Source organism: Chiloscyllium punctatum, chromosome 24 (assembly GCF_047496795.1).
Source record: "Chiloscyllium punctatum isolate Juve2018m chromosome 24, sChiPun1.3, whole genome shotgun sequence".
Taxonomy (NCBI): Eukaryota; Metazoa; Chordata; class Chondrichthyes; order Orectolobiformes; family Hemiscylliidae; genus Chiloscyllium; species Chiloscyllium punctatum.
Window position 1 is genome coordinate 86305537 of NC_092762.1, and position 17558 is coordinate 86323094.

Genomic DNA, 17558 nt, shown 5'->3' on the forward strand with positions numbered 1-17558 from the left:
CTGGGAAAGCTTCAGCCTAATTTTTATATTGATGTGCTCGGCTCCTCCATCATTGAGGCTGGGGAGATTTGTGGAACCTCCAACTCCAGTGAGTTGTTTAATTGTCCACCACCATTCACACCAGGATGTGGCAGGAGTGCAGAGCTTAGGTCTGATCCTTTGGTTGTGGGATCACTTCGCTCTGTCTATCACTTGCTGCTTAAAATATCCAGATTACAGAGGAGGAAGTGCTGGATGTCTTGAAACGGTTAAAGGTGGATAAATCCCCAGGATCTGATCAGGTGTACCCGAGAACTCTGTGGGAAGCTAGAGAAGTGATTGCTGGGCCCCTGGCTGAGATATTTGTATCATCAACAGTCACAGGTAAGGTGCCGGAAGACTGGAGGTTGGCTGACATGGTGCCACTGTTTAAGAAGGGTGGTAAGGACAAGCCAGGGAACTACAGACCAGTGAGCCTGACCTCTGTGGTGGGCAAGTTGTTGGAGGGAATCCTGAGGGACAGGATGTACATGTATTTGGAAAGGCAAGGACTGATTAGGGATAGTCAACATGGCTTTGTGTATGGGAAATCATGTCTCACAAACTTGATTGAGTTTTTTGAAGAAGTAACAAAGAGGATTAATGAGGGCAGAGCAGTAGATGTGGTATATATGGATTTCAGTAAGGTGTTCGATAAGGTTCTCCATGGGAGACTGATTAGCAAGGTTAGATCTCATGGAATACAGGGAGAACTAGCCATTTGGATACAGAACTGGCTCAAAGGTAGAAGACGGAGGGTGGTGGTGGAGGGTTGTTTTACAGACTGGAGGCATGTGACCAGTGGAGTGCCACTAGGATTGGTGCTGGGTCCTCTACTTTTTGTCATTTACATAAATGATTTGGATGCGAGCATAAGAGGTACAGTTAGTAAGTTTGCAGATGACACCAAAATTGGAGGTGTACTGGACAGCGAAGAAGGTTACCTCAGATTACAACAGGATCTGGACTAGATGGGCCACTGGGCTGAGAAGTGGCAGATGGAGTTTAATTTAGATAAATGTGAGATGCTGCATTTTGGGAAAGCAAATCTTAGCAGGACTTATACACTTAATGGTAAGGTCCTCAGGAGTTTTGCTGAACAAAGAGACCTTGGAGTGCAGGTTCATAGTTCCTTGAAAGTGGAGTCACAGGTAGATAGGATAGTGAAGAAGGTGTTTGGTATGCTTTCTTTTATTTGTCAGAGTATTGAGTACAGGAGTTGGGAGGTAATGTTGTGGCTGTACAGGACATTGGTTAGGCCACTGTTGGAATATTGCGTGCAATTCTGGTCTCCTTCCTATCAGAAAGATGTTGTGAAACTTGAAAGGGTTGAGAAAAGATTTACAAGGACGTTGCCAGGGTTGAAAGATTCGAGCTATAGGGAGAGGCTGAACAGGCTGGGGCTGTTTTCCCTGCAGCGTTGGAGACTGAGGGGTGACCTTATAGAGGTTTACAAAATAATGAAGGGCATGGATAGGGTAAATAGATAAAGTCTTTTCCCTGGGGTTGGGGAGTCCAGAACTAGAGGGCATAGGTTTAGGGTGAAAGGGGAAAGATATAAATGCGACGTAAGGGGCAACTTTTTCACGCAAGGGGTGGTACGTGTATGGAATGAGCTGTCAGAGGAAGTGGTGGAGGCTGGTACAACTGCAACATTTAAAAGGCATCTGGATGGGTATATGAATAGGAAGGGTTTGGAGGGATATGGGCCGGGTGCTGGCAGGTGGGACTAGAATGGGTTGGGAAATCTGGCCGGCACAGACGGGTTGGACCGAAGGGTCTGTTTCCATGCTGTACATCTCTATGACTCTATGACTAGTCCTTTTTGGTGGCTTCACCAGGGTAACCCCTCATCTTCAGGTATGCCTGCTGCTGCTCCTGGCATTCCCTCCTGCACTCTCCATTGAACCAGGGTTGATCCTCTGGAATGACGGTAATGGTTGAGTGGGGGATATGCCGGTCGGTGAGGTTACATATTGTGCTGGACTACTGTGCTGCTGCTGTTGATGAACCTTAGCACCTCATGGATGATAAGTCTTGGGTTGTTAGATCTGTTTGAGGTCTGTCCCATTTAGCACAGTGGTAGTGCCAGGCAACACGATGAAGGGATGCTCAAAGTGAAGGCGGGTCTTTGTCTCCACAAGTTCAGTGCAGTGGTCACTCTTACTGATACTGTCATGGACACATGCATCTGCAGCCAGCAGATTGGTGAGGATGAGGTCAAGTATGTTTTTCCCTCTTGGTTAATTCCCTCACGACCTGTTGCAGATCCAATCTAGCAGCAAAGTCCTTTAGGACCTGACCAGCTCAATCAGTAATGCTGCTGCTGAGACACTCTTGGTGGCGGACATTGGAAAACCCCACCCAGATAACATTTTTTGCCCTTTCTACCCTCAGTGCCTCCTTCAACTGTTGTTCAACATGGAGGAGTACTGATTCATCAGCTGAGGGAGGATGGTATGTGTCAACCAGTAAGAGGTTTCCTTGCCCATGTTTAACCTGAAGCCATGAGGCTTCATGAGGTCTGGAGTCAATGTTGAGGACTCCCAGAGCAACTCCTTCCCGCCTGTATACCACTGTGCCACCCCCTCTGCTGGGACAGGACATATCCAGGGATGGTGACGGCTGTCTGTAAGGTATGATTCCATGAAATGGCAATGTCAGGTTTGTTACTTGGCTAGTCTGTGAGACAGCTCTCCCAATGTTGGCACTAGCCTTCCAGATGTTGCTGTGGAGGATTTTGCAGGGTCGACAGGGCTGTTTCTGTCATTGTCTTTTCCAGTGCCAGGATCAATGATGCCAGGTGATTCATCTAGTTTCATTTCTTTGAGATTTGTAGAGATTGGTATAACTGAAAGGCTCAGCCTTTTCAGAGACCTGTTGCTGTAGGTCTGCAGTCACATGGAGGCCAGACCAGGTGACGATGACAGATTTCAGTGACCTTCTGGGTTTTTCTGGATTAGTGATGCTGGAAGAGCACAGCAGTTCAGGCAGCATCTGAGGAGCAATAAAATCGACGTTTCGGGCAAAAGCCCTTCAAACGTCGATTTTGCTGCTCCTCCGATGCTGCCTGAACTGCTGTGCTCTTCCAGCACCACTAATCCAAAATCTGGTTTCCAGCATCTGCAGTCATTGTTTTTACCTTCTGGGTTTTTCTGACAATCAAGTAGATTCTTAATTCCAGATTTTTAAAATTGAATTTAAATTCCATCATCCAAAGTGGTGGGATTTGAACCCAGGATCCCAGAACATTCGCTGAGTTTCTGGACTATTAATCGAACAATAAGCCCTCACCTCCCATGTTAGTCATGAGGAGTAGTATAAATGTTGTTTTGATGTATTGTAATTGGATATTCCTGCATGATAAATGAGTTGCTCCATATCCTGTGGGTCCCATCTTTGTTTAACTTGGGACTCTGCTGTTGGTAAACATTGACCAACTGTTTCCTTTGTTTAGCTCCGTATGTTCCTGACCCTGGGAACACAGAGAATCAACAAACTATAAGGCTCAGCTTGTCTCTGCTTCCGACTTTTGTTGATCAGAAGGCTGACAGCAGAGGAAAGAAAATCAGGCTGCATCCCCTTTTCCGAAGGTATCGTGGTTCCTCCAGGATGTGGGAATTGGGTAGTAATCGCTGGGGGCTCGGTATTCTGTACTCCATCACTGAAGATCCGAGGCTTTGAGAAATTAATTATAAACATTTGCCCACCTTACCCAGCATAAATGGTGTGGGTGGGGTTAAAACCATATGTGGGTTTTGCTAGGTATGGGTATAAAAGGATATAGACATAGATAGGTAAGACTGTAACCTCATGAAATTGCATGGTTAAATGGGGCTGAATGGCCTCCTCCTGTCCCAATGGATCCAGTTACAAGCCCAAGCTGCACTCTTTCCTATTCCATGTCAGTGCTACAGCAGGTGCACAGAGAGGGGAGCCGGAAGGTAAGCGGAGACCAGTTTAACTTAACGTTTTTCTTTTCGCAATCTGTGTTTTTTTTCAACTAGGAGCGGGAACCCGGAAGTCGTCAACAGAGGCTTCTGGGAAGGTAAGAAGTTTGAGTGGAGAAGGAACCATCGGGTCTCCCACCCTCCCTCCTCCTCTAACCTAAAAAAATGGACTCAGTCGGCTGAACAGATAAGCTACTTAGTGTTCTTGTTTTGGAGACTAAGTGTAGAGTAATGGCAGCGCAGGCAGTGGAATGTTCCTCCTGCAGGATGTTTGAGGTAGGGGTGACCACCGATGCTCCTGCCGACTTCACCTGCAGGAAGTGCAGCCAGCTCCAGCTTCTCACAGACCGCGTTAGGGAACTGGAGCTGGAGTTGGATGAACTGAGGATCATTCGAGAGACTGAGAGGGTGATTGATAGAAGCTACAGGGACATAGTTACACCAGAGAACAGAGGGAGCTGGGTAACAGTTAGAGGTGGGAAGGGAGGGAAGCAGGCAGTGCAGGGATCCCCTGCGGTCGTTCCCCTCAACAATAAGTATATCACTTTGGATACTGTTGGGAGGGACGGCCTAGCAGGGGTAAGCTGCAGTGACCGGGTCTCTGGCACGAGGTCCGGCTCTGAGGCCCAGAAGGGAAAGGGGGAGAGGAGGAGAGCGCTAGTTATAGGAGACTCTATTGTTAGAGGAACAGACAGGCGGTTCTGTGGACATGGGTGAGACTCTCGGTTGGTTTGTTGCCTCCCGGGTGCCAGGGTCTGAGACGTCTCGGACCGTGTCTTCAGAATCCTTAAGGGGGAGGGTGTGCAGCCAGACATTGTAGTGCACATTGGCACCAACGACGTAGGTAGGAAGGGGTGGGGAGGTCATTCAGGAGCTCAGGGAATTAGGCTGGAAGCTAAAAGCTAGAACGGACAGAGTCGTCATCTCTGGGCTGTTGCTGGTGCCACGTGACAGTGAGGCAAGGAATAGGGAGAGAGTGCAGTTGAACACGTGGCTGCAAGGATGGTGTAGGAAGGAGGGCTTCAGGTATTTGGACAATTGGACTGCATTCTGGGGAAGGTGGGACCTGTACAAACAGGACGGGTTGCACCTGAGCCAGAAGGGCACCAATATCCTGGGAGATAAGTTTGCTAGCACTCTTCGGAGTGCTAATTTGGCAGGGGGAATGGGATCTGGACTTGTCATCCAGCAAGTACATTAGCTGTTTTTCAGGATGTCCAAGAATGTAGGGAGGCTGTGGAGAAGGGAGCACTGACATGGAATACTTGCGGACACAGATGGGTTCAAGTGTGTATACTTCAACGCAAGGAGTATCAGAAATAAGGTGGGTGAACTTAAGGCGTGGATCGGTACTTGGGACTACAATGTTGTGGCCATCATGGAAACGTGGATAGAAGAGGGACAGGAATGGTTGTTGGAGGTTCCTGGTTACAGATGTTTCAGTAAGATTAGGGGGGGTGGTAAAAAAGGAGGGGGGAGTGGCGTTGCTAATTAGAAATGGTATAACGGCTGCAGAAAGGTGTTCGAGGGGGATCTGCCTTTGAAGGTAGTATGGGCTGAAGTCAGAAATAGGAAAGGAGCAGTCACCTTGTTGGGTGATAACTATAGGCCCCCCAATAGCAGCAGAGATGTGGAGAAAGAGATTGGGAAACAGATTTTGGAAAGGTGCAGAAGCCACAGGGTCGTAGTCATGGGCGATTTCAACTTCCCAAATATTGATTGGAAGCTCTTTAGATCAAGTAGATTGGATGGGGCAGTGTTTGTGCAGTGTGTCCAGGAAGCTTTTCTAACTCTGTATGTAGATTGTCTGACCAGAGGGGAGGCCATATTGGATTTGGGACTTGGGAACAAACTGGGACAAGTGATGGGCTTGTTAGTGGGTGAGCATTTTGGTGATGGTGACCACAATTCTGTGACTTTCACCTTGGTTATGGAGAGAGATAGGTGCGTGCAACAGGGTAGGTTTTACAATTGGGGGAAGGGTAAATATGATGCTGCAAGACAGGATCTGAGGAGCATAAATTGGGAACATAGGCTGTCAGGGAAGGATGTCATTGAAATGTGGAACTTTTTCAAGGAACAGATACGACGTGTCCTTGATATGTATGTACCTGTCAGGCAGGAAAGAGATGGTCATGTGAGGGAACCTTGGTTGACGAGGGAGGTTGAATGTCTTGTAAGGAGGAAGGAGGAGGCTTACATAAGGTTGAGGAAACAAGGTTCAGGCAGAGCGTTGGAGGGATACAGGATAGCCAGAAGGGAGCTGAAGAAAGGGATTAGGAGAGCTAAGAGAGGGCATGAAAAATCTTTGGCGGGTAGGATCAAGGATAACCCCAAGGCCTTTTATGCATATGTGAGAAACATGAGAATGACGAGAACGAGGGTGGGTCTGATCAAGGACAGTAGTGGGAGACTGTGTATTGTGTCGGAAGAGATAGGAGAGGTCTTGAATGAATACTTTTATTCAGTATTTACAAATGAGAGGGACAATATTGTTGAAGAGGAGAGTATGAAATGGACTGGTAAGCTAGAGGAGATACTTGTTAGGAAGGAAGATGTGTTGGGCATTTTGAAAAACTTGAGGATAGACAAGTCCCCCGGGCCTGACGAGATATATCCTAGGATTATGTGGGAAGCAAGAGAGGAAATTGCAGAACCGTTGGCAATGATGTTTTCGTCTTCACTGTCAATGGGGGTGGTGCCAGGGGACTGGAGAGTGGCGAATGTTGTGCCCCTGTTCAAAAAAGGGAATAGGGATAACCCTAGGAAATACAGGTCAGTTAGTCTTACTTCGGTGGTAGGCAAAGTAATGGAAAGGGTACTGAGGGATAGGATTTATGAGTATCTGGAAAGACACTGATTGATTAGGGACAGCCAACATGGATTTGTGAGGGGTAGGTCTTGCCTTACAAGTCTTATTGAATTATTTGACGAGGTGACCAAGCATGTGGATGAGGGTAGAGCAGTGGATGTAGTGTACATGAATTTTAGTAAGGCATTTGATAAGGTTCCCCATGGTAGGCTTATACAGAAAGTCAGGAGGCATGGGATAGTGGGAAATTTGGCCAGTTGGATAGAGAACTGGCTAACCGGTTGAAGTCAGAGAGTGGTGGTAGATGGTAAATATTCAGCCTGGAGCCCAGTTACAAGTGGAGTTCCGCAGGGATCAGTTCTGGGTCCTCTGCTGTTTGTAATTTTTATTAATGACTTAGAAGAGGGAGTCGAAGGGTGGGTCAGTAAATTTGCAGACGATACGAAGATTGGTGGAGCTGTGGATAGTGAGGAGGGCTGTTGTCGGCTGCAAAGGGACTTAGATATGATGCAGAGCTGGGCTGAGGAGTGGCAGATGGAGTTCAACCCTGTCAAGTGTGAGGTTGTCCATATTGGAAGGACAAATAAGAATGTGGAATACAGGGTTAACGGTAGGGTTCTTAGTAAGGTGGAGGAGCAGAGGGATCTTGGGGTCTATGTTCATAGCTGTTTGAAAGTTGCCACTCAGGTGGATAGAGCTTGTAAGAAGGCCTATGGTGTATTAGCGTTCATTAGCAGAGGGATTGAATTCAAGAGTCGTGAGGTGATGTTGCAGCTGTACAGGACCTTGGTAAGGCCACATTTGGAGTACTGTGTGCAGTTCTGGTCGCCTCACTTTAGGAAAGATGTGGAAGCTTTGGAGAGGGTGCAGAGGAGATTTAGCAGGATGTTGCCTGGAATGGAGAATAGGTCGTACAAGGATAGGTTGAGAGTGCTGGGCCTTTTCTCGTTGGAACGGCGAAGGATGAGGGGTGATTTGATAGAGGTTTATAAGATGATCAGGGGAATAGATAGAGTAGACAGTCAGAGACTTTTTCCCTGGGGTACAACAGAGTGTTACAAGGGGACATAAATTTAAGGTGAAGGGTGGAAGGTATAGGGGGGATGTCAGGGGTAGGTTCTTTACCCAGAGAGTGGTGGGGGCATGGAATGCGCTGCCTGTGGGAGTGGCAGAGTCACCATCATTGGTGACCTTTAGGCGGCAATTGGATAGGTACATGAATAGGTGCTTAAGCTAGGACAAATGTTTGGCACAACATCGTGGGCCGAAGGGCCTGTTCTGTGCTGTATTGTTCTATGTTCTATGTTCTATGTTCTCTGTTCTATGTTCTATTTTCCCGCAAGGTATTGTCCAGGTCTCCAGCCCGTGGTCCATTTCAAATTGCAATCAGTGGCATCACAGTAGAGTTTGATCATCCTCATTAGAGAGAGCCACACAGGAACTCCCCAACATGGCAGAGGCAGAGAGATCAAACTGGTTGATTGGTGACCTTACAGAGGTTTATAAAATCACGAGGGGTATAGATTGAGTGAATGACAGGTGTCCTTTTCCTAGGGTGGTGGATTTCAAGAGTAGGGGGCATATCTTTAAGGTGGGAGGAGAGAGATTTTAAAAAGACATAAGAAGCAATTTTTTTTACACAAAGCGTAGTTAATGCATAGAATGAATTCCAGAGGAAGTGGCAGATGTGGCTCCAGTTACAACATTTAAAAGACATTTAACTAATACCTGAGTAGGAGAGGTTTGGAGGGATTGGGCCAGGCGTAGGCAGGTTGGGCTAGTTTAATTTGGGATTATGTTCAGCATGTACTGGTTGGACCGAAGGGTCTGTTTTTGTGCTGGATGACTCAATGACTGTGTGGTTCTGCAAAAATAAAAATTCTTTGACTTTTCCATGAAGGAGCAGCATTCTTCATTTCATATCCTCAAGCTTATACCCCTCACCCAGCCTGATCCTGACCCCTCCCACTCCCCGATGATGTCCCTCAGTCACCATACTGGCTAATGAGTCTTTGAAAATGCACCCAAACGTTTGCGAGTGGACACAGGGCGTTTCATATCAAGAGGCAGGTCCTTTCTCCACCAAACCGCACAAGGACAATAAGAAAGTCAAATCACAAACAAGGTCATGACACCAGGTTATAGTCCAACAGGTTTATTTCAAATCACAAGCTTTCAGAGCGCTGCCCCTTCAGCAGGGTAAGGACAATTCAAATAAACCTGTCAGACTATAACCTGGTGTCGTGTGACTTCTGACCCTGTCCACTCCAGTCTAGCACCGGCACCCCCACATCATATCACAAACAGAGCGTGACTGCGGCGAGAGGCAGAATTGATTCTTGAGTTGTACAGAGAGATTCTGACCTGAAACAATAAAACAGGGGTCTGGACAGGAGCCAAGGCCAATATTCCCAAGAAAAAAACAAGTTCCTCTGGCGTCAAAGTTTATAAAAAGCAAAACAGCACCTCCATCCCCATGAGAAACAAAATCAACAGAATCTGTCTCACTCGCAGTGTCTCTGCCTTTATTACAGAATGCTGGTGGTCATAAGGTCTATCATTCCCATTCACAAAACAGGAAGAGCTGGTCAGAATCAAAGAATCCTGCTTTAGAATTTTTATTATATATAGCCAGACTTTTTTTTACATTCAGTGAGGGCTGAATATCCAAATAATGAACAAACTGTCAAAGACAGAGACTTCAACCTGGAAATTAATTTAACTTCTTTTGGCACTTAAAATACCCCCATCAATCTCCTAAAAAAATTCTTGACTTGGTTTGGTAAATACTTTGCTATGATGATGAAGGAACTGGAGTGTTCACATGTTCACACACATATTACATAATAGAGAATAGCAGCCCCAGTGTATATTATAGAGAATAGCTCCTGTGTCTATTGTAGGGAATAACAGTCCATCTGTATATTATGCAGAATAGCAGCCTCAATAGTTCCTGCTATTCTCTAAATACACTCTGAGGGTTGTTATACTCCATAATTACATCTCTGAACAGGTTGATTAGAAAATACTGAGCCCACCTTTACTGTTCTGCAATAGTCAAAGAGGCAATGGCAATCACAACAGTGTTAATTTAGAAAGCAGGGTTTTAATAATTAGCTATTCTGCAGTATCAACAAGAGAAATGGTGGAGCAGTTGAAAACTGCAAAATTTCTGAAATGGCATCAGTAATGGCTGAAATTACTAACGCCGTAAGTTACTGGAAGCCTTCAACTGTCAATCAGGTTCTGTGAGATCAATGCATCCTTACAATGCTGCAGATGTTGAAACGACAATGCCTGAAGGCTGCGTTTCCACTTACAGTAAGGTCTGCTAAATGTGCCACTGTGACTCGGCACACACAAATGGATAACAGAGACCACTTTTAATGGCTACAGCCTATCTCCTGAGTTGGGACAACACACTCTGTTAAACGTAACAGGAATTAACACAATGTATCCTTAAGCTGATCAACAATGGGATCTCAACCCTTCACCTCATGCATTATTAATTCAGATGATGGCATAGAAAGCCAAGTACCCAAATTTACTGAGGATAAGCTACATTGTAGAGTGTGGCTAGAACTATAGGTTAACAAAGAGACACAGTGAGTTGACCTGCAGATGGATTTCGATGTTGGCAAATATGAGGTCATTTACTTTGAATATAAAACATTTAAAACCAGGAAGTTCCAAAATCGTGAAAATGTCAGAAACAGTGGACATGACGTGGAGGAGCCGGTGTTGGATTGGGGTGGACAAAGCTAAAAATCACACAACACCAGGTTATAGTCCAACAGGTTTATTTGGAAGCACTAGCTTTCAGAGCGCTGTTCCTTCATCAGATAATTGAGTGCTCCAAAAGCTCGTGCATCCAAATAAACCTGTTGGTCTGTAACCTGGTGTTGTGCGATTTTTAACTCGAAACAGTGGAGGTTGAGAAAGCTGGCAGGAAGGGGTGGTGTCAGATACACAAATTATTAAAATGTCATGGACATGTACAGAATATAATCAAACATGCTGGCCTTAATATCTAGAAAATTAGAACACAAGGAGATAAAAGAGAGAGAAAGTTAAATTGGAAACAATTTGTTAAAATTCATCTGACATTTTAGATAAACTGTGCTGCCCCCTGTAGCTCTTTGTGGAAATAACTCATTATTGGGAATTATAAGCAGCACAGAGACTCACCAAACACTGAACAATACAACATGTTTTGATGTGGTGCTTTTAACATTGAAAGCACCTCAACAATTTTCACTCGCATGAACACTTGCTGCCAAGTCCTTTATGGAAATAGTCAGACTTGCAACCAACAGCTTGATGGAAGATGGAGAAACACACGAACAGAAGGAGGCATTTCAGCCTGTTGAATCCTTTTTGAATATTCAATAAGTTGATCTGCCACTAAACTAAACACCCTCTTTCTGCCCTAATCACTTTCAGTGATGGGGTATCAAGGGGGCAGACAGGAAGGTAGAGATTCCTTTCAATTGCAAAAATATCCTTTATTCATGCAAAAATCTTTATGTACACACAGTTACAAAAGTAGTTCTGTTCTGTACAGTTTTTGCATATGGAGAACAATCAAACATTGAAATTTGACTTTCTCTACTGTTCCAATAAAACAAAGGCATTGCATACAGATTATGCAAGGTACTTTTTCCAGGTATCTGAGGCACAGCAGGATGAAGACCCTCATTGCCCTTTGCATAAAGACCTTAGACAGTAAATCTTTCCCCATTGCACCTTAATGACAGTCACCCCAAGCTTTTGTGTATTTTTAAAAATTTCACCAGTATACTTTATTCACAAAAACTATCTTATATATACATAGTCACAAATTCAGTTTGGTTCTGTACAATAGCATATAAAACAAACAAACAAACCTTGAGGCTTGACTCTATCCAAATAAACCAAATGTATTTCTTTCTTGAAACAGACAATATTTACATGCATTTAAGGCACCAGGAGGATCCAGAAATGGAATGGACCCACATTTAACTTCAGTAGGAAGACCTCAGACCAAGTTCTGAGGAAGGATCACTGTATCTGAAACATTTCACTCCACAGATGCTGCCAGATCTACTGACCATTTCCAGTAATTTCTGTTTTAGTAAACCTCAAACCAAGCTTTAGTGTGATTAAAACCTCAGCAGATTATATGATCATATGGAATGACTTGAGGAGCCTAATGTCCGAGTGCTGCTCCCATTTCTTATGATCCTCTGTTAAAATATATTAATCTCAGATTTACAACTCATCTGGCGTCAGATGTCCTTTGAGGGAAAGAATTCTAAACTCCTACCATTACTTTTTGTACAAGTATTTTCTAATTTCATTCCTGAATGTTCTGTTTCTAAGACTTACCCAGCGTCCCCCAATCTGTCTCTTATTGGTCTGAACCTTAATTTAACACTTGCTGTCCATCATTCTAGTAGACAGGAGCAAGTCACTGTAGATGCCGGAATCTGCACTGAAAGCGACAAATGCTGGAGATCACAGCAGGTCAGAAAGCATCCATGGAGAGAGAGCAAGCTAACATTTCGAGTCTAGCTGACTTAATCAGAGCTCTGATGTATAGTCATCCAGACTCAAAACGTTTGATAATGTTTCCCACAGTAAGCTATTGCACAAAGTACAGAGGCATGGGATTGAGAGTGATTTAGTGGTTTAGATCAGAAATTGGTGAGCTGAAAGAAGACAGAGGGTGGTGGTTGATGGGAAATATTCATCCTGGAGTTCAGTTACTATTGGTGTACCGTAAGGATCTGTTTTGGGGCCATTGCTGTTTGTAATTTTTATAAGTGACCTGGATGAGTTAGTAAATCTTTATAAGTGACCTGGATGGGTTAGCAAATTTGCGGATGACACTAAGGTCGGTGGAGTTGTGAATAGTGACGAAGGATGTTGTAGGTTACAGGGGGACATAGATAAGCTACAGAGCTGGGCTGTGAGGTGGCAAATGGAGTTTAATGTGGAAAAGTGTGAGGTAATTGATTTTGGAAGGAGTAACAAGAATAAAAAGTACTGGGTTAATTGTAAGATTTTTGGTAATGTAGATGAGAAGAGAGATATCGCTGTCCAGGTACATAGATCTTTGAAAGTTTCCACACAGGTTGATAGGATTGTTAAGAAGGCATATGGTGTGTTAGGTTTTATTGGTAGAGGGATTAAGTTTCAGAACTGTGAGATCTTGTGCAGCCACATTTGGAGTATTGTGTACAGTTCTGGTCACCACATTATAGGAGGGATGTGGAAGCTTTGGAAAGAGTTTAGGGGAGATTTATGAGAATGTTGCCTGGTATGGAGAGAAGGTCTTACGAGGAAAGGCTGAGGACTTGAGGCTGTTTTCATTAGAGAGAAGAAGGTTGAGAGGTGATTGAATAGAGACATATAAGACAATCAGAGGGTTAGATAGGGTGAACAGTGAGAGCCTTTTCCCTCAGATGGCAATGGCTAGCACGAGGGAACATAGCTTTAAATGGAGGGGTGTTAGATATAGGACAGATGTCAGAGATAGTTTCTTTACTCAGAGAGTAGTGGGGCATGGAATACAACAGTCTGCGACAGTTGTAGACTTGCCAACTTTAAGGGCATTTAAATGGTCATTGGATAGGCATATGGATGAGAATGGAATAGTGGGTTAGATGGGTTTCAGATTGGTTCCACAGGTCGGTGCAACATCGAGGGCCAAAGGACTTGTACTGTGCTGTAATGTTCTATGTTCTATGTTTGCATCCTTCTAGTAAAAATGGCCTTCAACTCCTCCAAGGTCAATATGTTGTCTCCACGGCAAGGTGACCAGAACTGTTCACTATCCTCCAAGTGTGATTTACTCACGGCAGTGTGCTGCCGCAGCATGTATTGTACAGAACATGAAACAGGTTTGAGGAGCTGAAAGGCCTGTGTTTCTATAGTTTCCATCAAGCTGTTGGTTACAAGTCTGACTATTTCGTTAAAGGGCTTGGCAGCAAGATATTAACACCAGTGAAAACTGTTGGGGTGTTTTCAATATTAAAGGTACTACATCAATACAGGCTGCAGCTGTTTGGTGTTTGGATAATCTCAGTGCTGCTTATAATTCCCAATAATGAGTCATCTTCACAAACAGCTACAGGGGGCAGTACAACTTATCTGAAAAATCAGTTGAATTTTAACAAACCATTTCCGGTTTAATTCTCTGTCTCTTTTAGCTTGAATGTATACAGTGAATGGCAAACCAGGCAGTAATTTCAGAGACTGGTTGATATTGTTAGCCTGACATTTAAAGCTATTCCCAAAGTACCTCCTAACCTTCCGAATGAGAATTCACTCACAGAGATTCTGTTACATTTTACGTTTTGACATCTTTATGTGAACACCATGAAATCAAAGGAATTCAAGATGGGGTTAGATATAAAATAAAGCTCTTTCTACACTATGCCCATCAAACATTCACCAGACAGGGACAGCACAAGGTTAGATGCAGAGTAAAGCTCTCTCAATATCCTCCTCATCACACACACGTTATAAGAATTGCTTTTATTCGCTCACAGCATGTGGGTGATGCTGTCTGGGTCCAGCATTTATTGCCTGTAACTAGTTGCCCCTTGAGAAGGTGGGGGTGAGCTGCCTACATGAACCGCTGCAGTCCACCTGCTGTGGGTTGTCCCACAATGCTCTTAGGGAGGGAATTCCAGGATTTTGACCCAGTAACAGTGAAGGGACAGCGATGTATTTCCAAGTCAGGATGGTGAGTGGCTTGGAGGGGAACTTCCAGGAGGTGTTGTTCCCATGTATCTGCTGCCTGTGTCCTTCTACATGGATGTGGTTGTGTCTTTGGAAGATGACTGAAGCAGAATAATGTCTCCTGACCGAAGTGGATTTTCTGCAATGGTGCCTGTATGGTGTGTACGGTACCCCACCCAGTTCAAAGTTGACACATCATTAACTAAAAGCTCAGGTGCTGCCTAGGGTGCTCTGCATTGGTCCAAAAATGTGGTGCTGGAAGAGCACAGCAGGTCAAGCAGCATCCGAGGAGCAGGAGAATCGACTTTTCGGGCATAAGCCCTTTATCAGGAATGTGGTGAGGGGGTGGGGGTGGGGGTGGGGGTGGGGGTGTGGGGTGTGGGGTGTGGGTGCAGGGTGGGGGTGCGGGTAGGGGTGCGGGGTGGGGGTGCGGGGTGGGGGGCGGCATGGGGCTGGGGGTGGAGGTGGGGGTGCGGGATTGGGATGGGGGTGGGGGCGCGGGGGGTTGCAGGAGTTGGGGCCTGCCCGAACCATCGATTGCCCTGCTCTTCAGATGCTGCCTGACCGACTGTGCTTTTCCAGCACCACACTTTTCAACTCTGATCTCCGACATCTGCACTGCTCACTTTCTCCGAGTCATTGATGTAAAAAGACTGTTCTTTAATGTACTTGCTTTGCTTTATCTCTCTCTTTCTCTCTCCCTGTTTCTCTTTTTCTCAACATTCTTTACCATTCCCTGTGTTTCTGTTCCACGCTTTCTCCGGATGATGTGATGATTGTCCAAGCACTCTGACTCCTGCATTAGGTAGATTGAAAATAACATAGAAAAGTGCCTTCCCCTACCTTAAGCCATCACCACGAGCTGCATAATCAATAAAATATTTTCTGAAGTGCTGTCATTAATGTATTGTAGGCAAATCTCACTGACTTAATTGAATTATTTGAAGAAGTGAGAAAGAAGATTGATGAAGATAGAACGATGGATGTTGTCTATTTGGACTTCAGCATAGCATTCGACAAAGTTCCACATATAGACTGATTAGCAAGGTTAGATCACACGGTATCCAGGGAGAGCTAACCATTTGGTTACAAAATTGGTTTGAAGGTGGAAGACAGAGGATAGTGGTGGAGGCTACTTTTCAGACTGGAGGCCTGTGACCAGTGGTGTGCTGCAAGGATTTCTGCTGGGTACACTGATTTTTGTCATTTATATATGTGATTTGGATGTAAATAAAGGAGGTATAGTTAGTAAGTTTGCAGATGACACCAAAATGGACGATGGTGCAATAGACGATGAAGAAAATTGGAGGTGTAGTGGATAGTAAAGAAAGTTACCTCAGAGAACAATGGGATCTTGATCAGATGGGCCAGTGGGCTGAGAAGTGGCAGATGGAGTTTAATTTAGCTAAATGTGAGGTGCTGCATTTTGGAAAGGCAAATCAGAGCAGGACTTATACTCTTAATGATAAGGTCCTAGGGAGTGCTGCTGAACAAAGAGACCCTGGGAGTGTAGGTTGATAGTTCCTTGAAAGCAGAGTTGCAGGTAAATAGGATAGTGAAGAAGACAGTTCTGAGGAAGGGTCACCAGACTTGAAATGTTAACTTTGATTTCTCTTCACAGATGCTGCCAGACGTGCTGAGCTTTTCTAGCAACGTCTGTCTTTGTTAGTGAAGAAGATGTTTGGTGTGCATGCCTTTCCTGGTCAGTGCATTGAGTATAGATCATGTTGCAGCTGTGCAGGACATTGGTAAGGCTGCTTTTGGAATACTGCATTCAATTCTGGTCTCCCTGCTAAATGAAAAATGTTGTGAAACTTGAAAGGGTTCAGAAAAGATTTACAAAGATGTTGCCAGGTTTGGAAGGTTTGAGCTTTAGGGAGAGGCTGAGTAGGCTGGGGTTGTTTTCCCTGCAACATCAGAGACTGAGGGGTGACCTTAATCATGTTTATAATATCATGAGGGGCAAGGATAGGGTAAATAAACAAGGTCTTTTCCTCAGGGTAGGGGGGTCCAGAACAAGATGGCATAAGTTTAGGATGAGAGAGGAAAGGTATAAATGAGAACTAAGGGGCAGAGGAAGTGGTGGACACAGGTATAGTTACAAAATTTATGGGTATATGAATAGAAAAGGTTTAGAGGGATATGGGCCAAATGCTGGCAAATGGGACTAGAATTAAAATATCTGGTTGCATGGAGGAGTTGGACTGAAAGGTCTGTTTTCATGCTGCTCTATGACTCAAAATAAATCAACAATGAACAGAGCAAGATCCCAGACACCACAATGTGTCATGACCAGATAATTGGGTTTCTTTTTTAAGTGATTTTGATTGAAGGATGTTGGTTGAGAGATCAATGTTGGCCCCAGAAAGGGGATACTCCTGCTTGTTTTAAATAATACAATGGGATCAGTAACATCATAATTGTAAATGAGGAGTAAAGGCACCTGGTTGTATATGTGTACAGAGCATTGAAGGTGGTAGGACAGGGGGAGAGAGTAGTTAATAAAGCGCATAATGTCCTTAGCTTTATTAGTGAGTACAAGAACAGGGAGGTGATATTGAACTTACACAAGGCATTTGTTCGACCTCAGCAGGAGAATTGTGCAGAGTTGTGTGTGGTACATTATAACAAAGACGTAAACACAGTGGAGAGAGTGCAGAAGCGAATTACAAGAGTGGTTCCAGGAATGAGAAACTTCAGTGATAAGGACAGCTTGAAGTAGTTGGTGCTGTTCTCCGTTGAGAGAGGAAGTCTGATCGAGGTTGGATCGAGGAGATAGGGAGAAGCTGGTCCTGCTCATAAAAGGAACAAAAATGAGGGCACGTGGTTTCAGAATGATGTGAGAAAGAACTTCTTCACTCAGGGTGTAGTTAGGGTCTGGAATGCACTACCTGGAAATGGGGAGGTGGTAGGTTCAATTGAGGCATTCATGATGATTATTTGGATCGAAATGGAGTGTAGAGAGATGGGGAAAAGGCAAGAAATTGGCACTGGGTAATATAATTGGTGTAGACACAATGGGCTGAATGGCCTCCTTCTGTACTGTAACA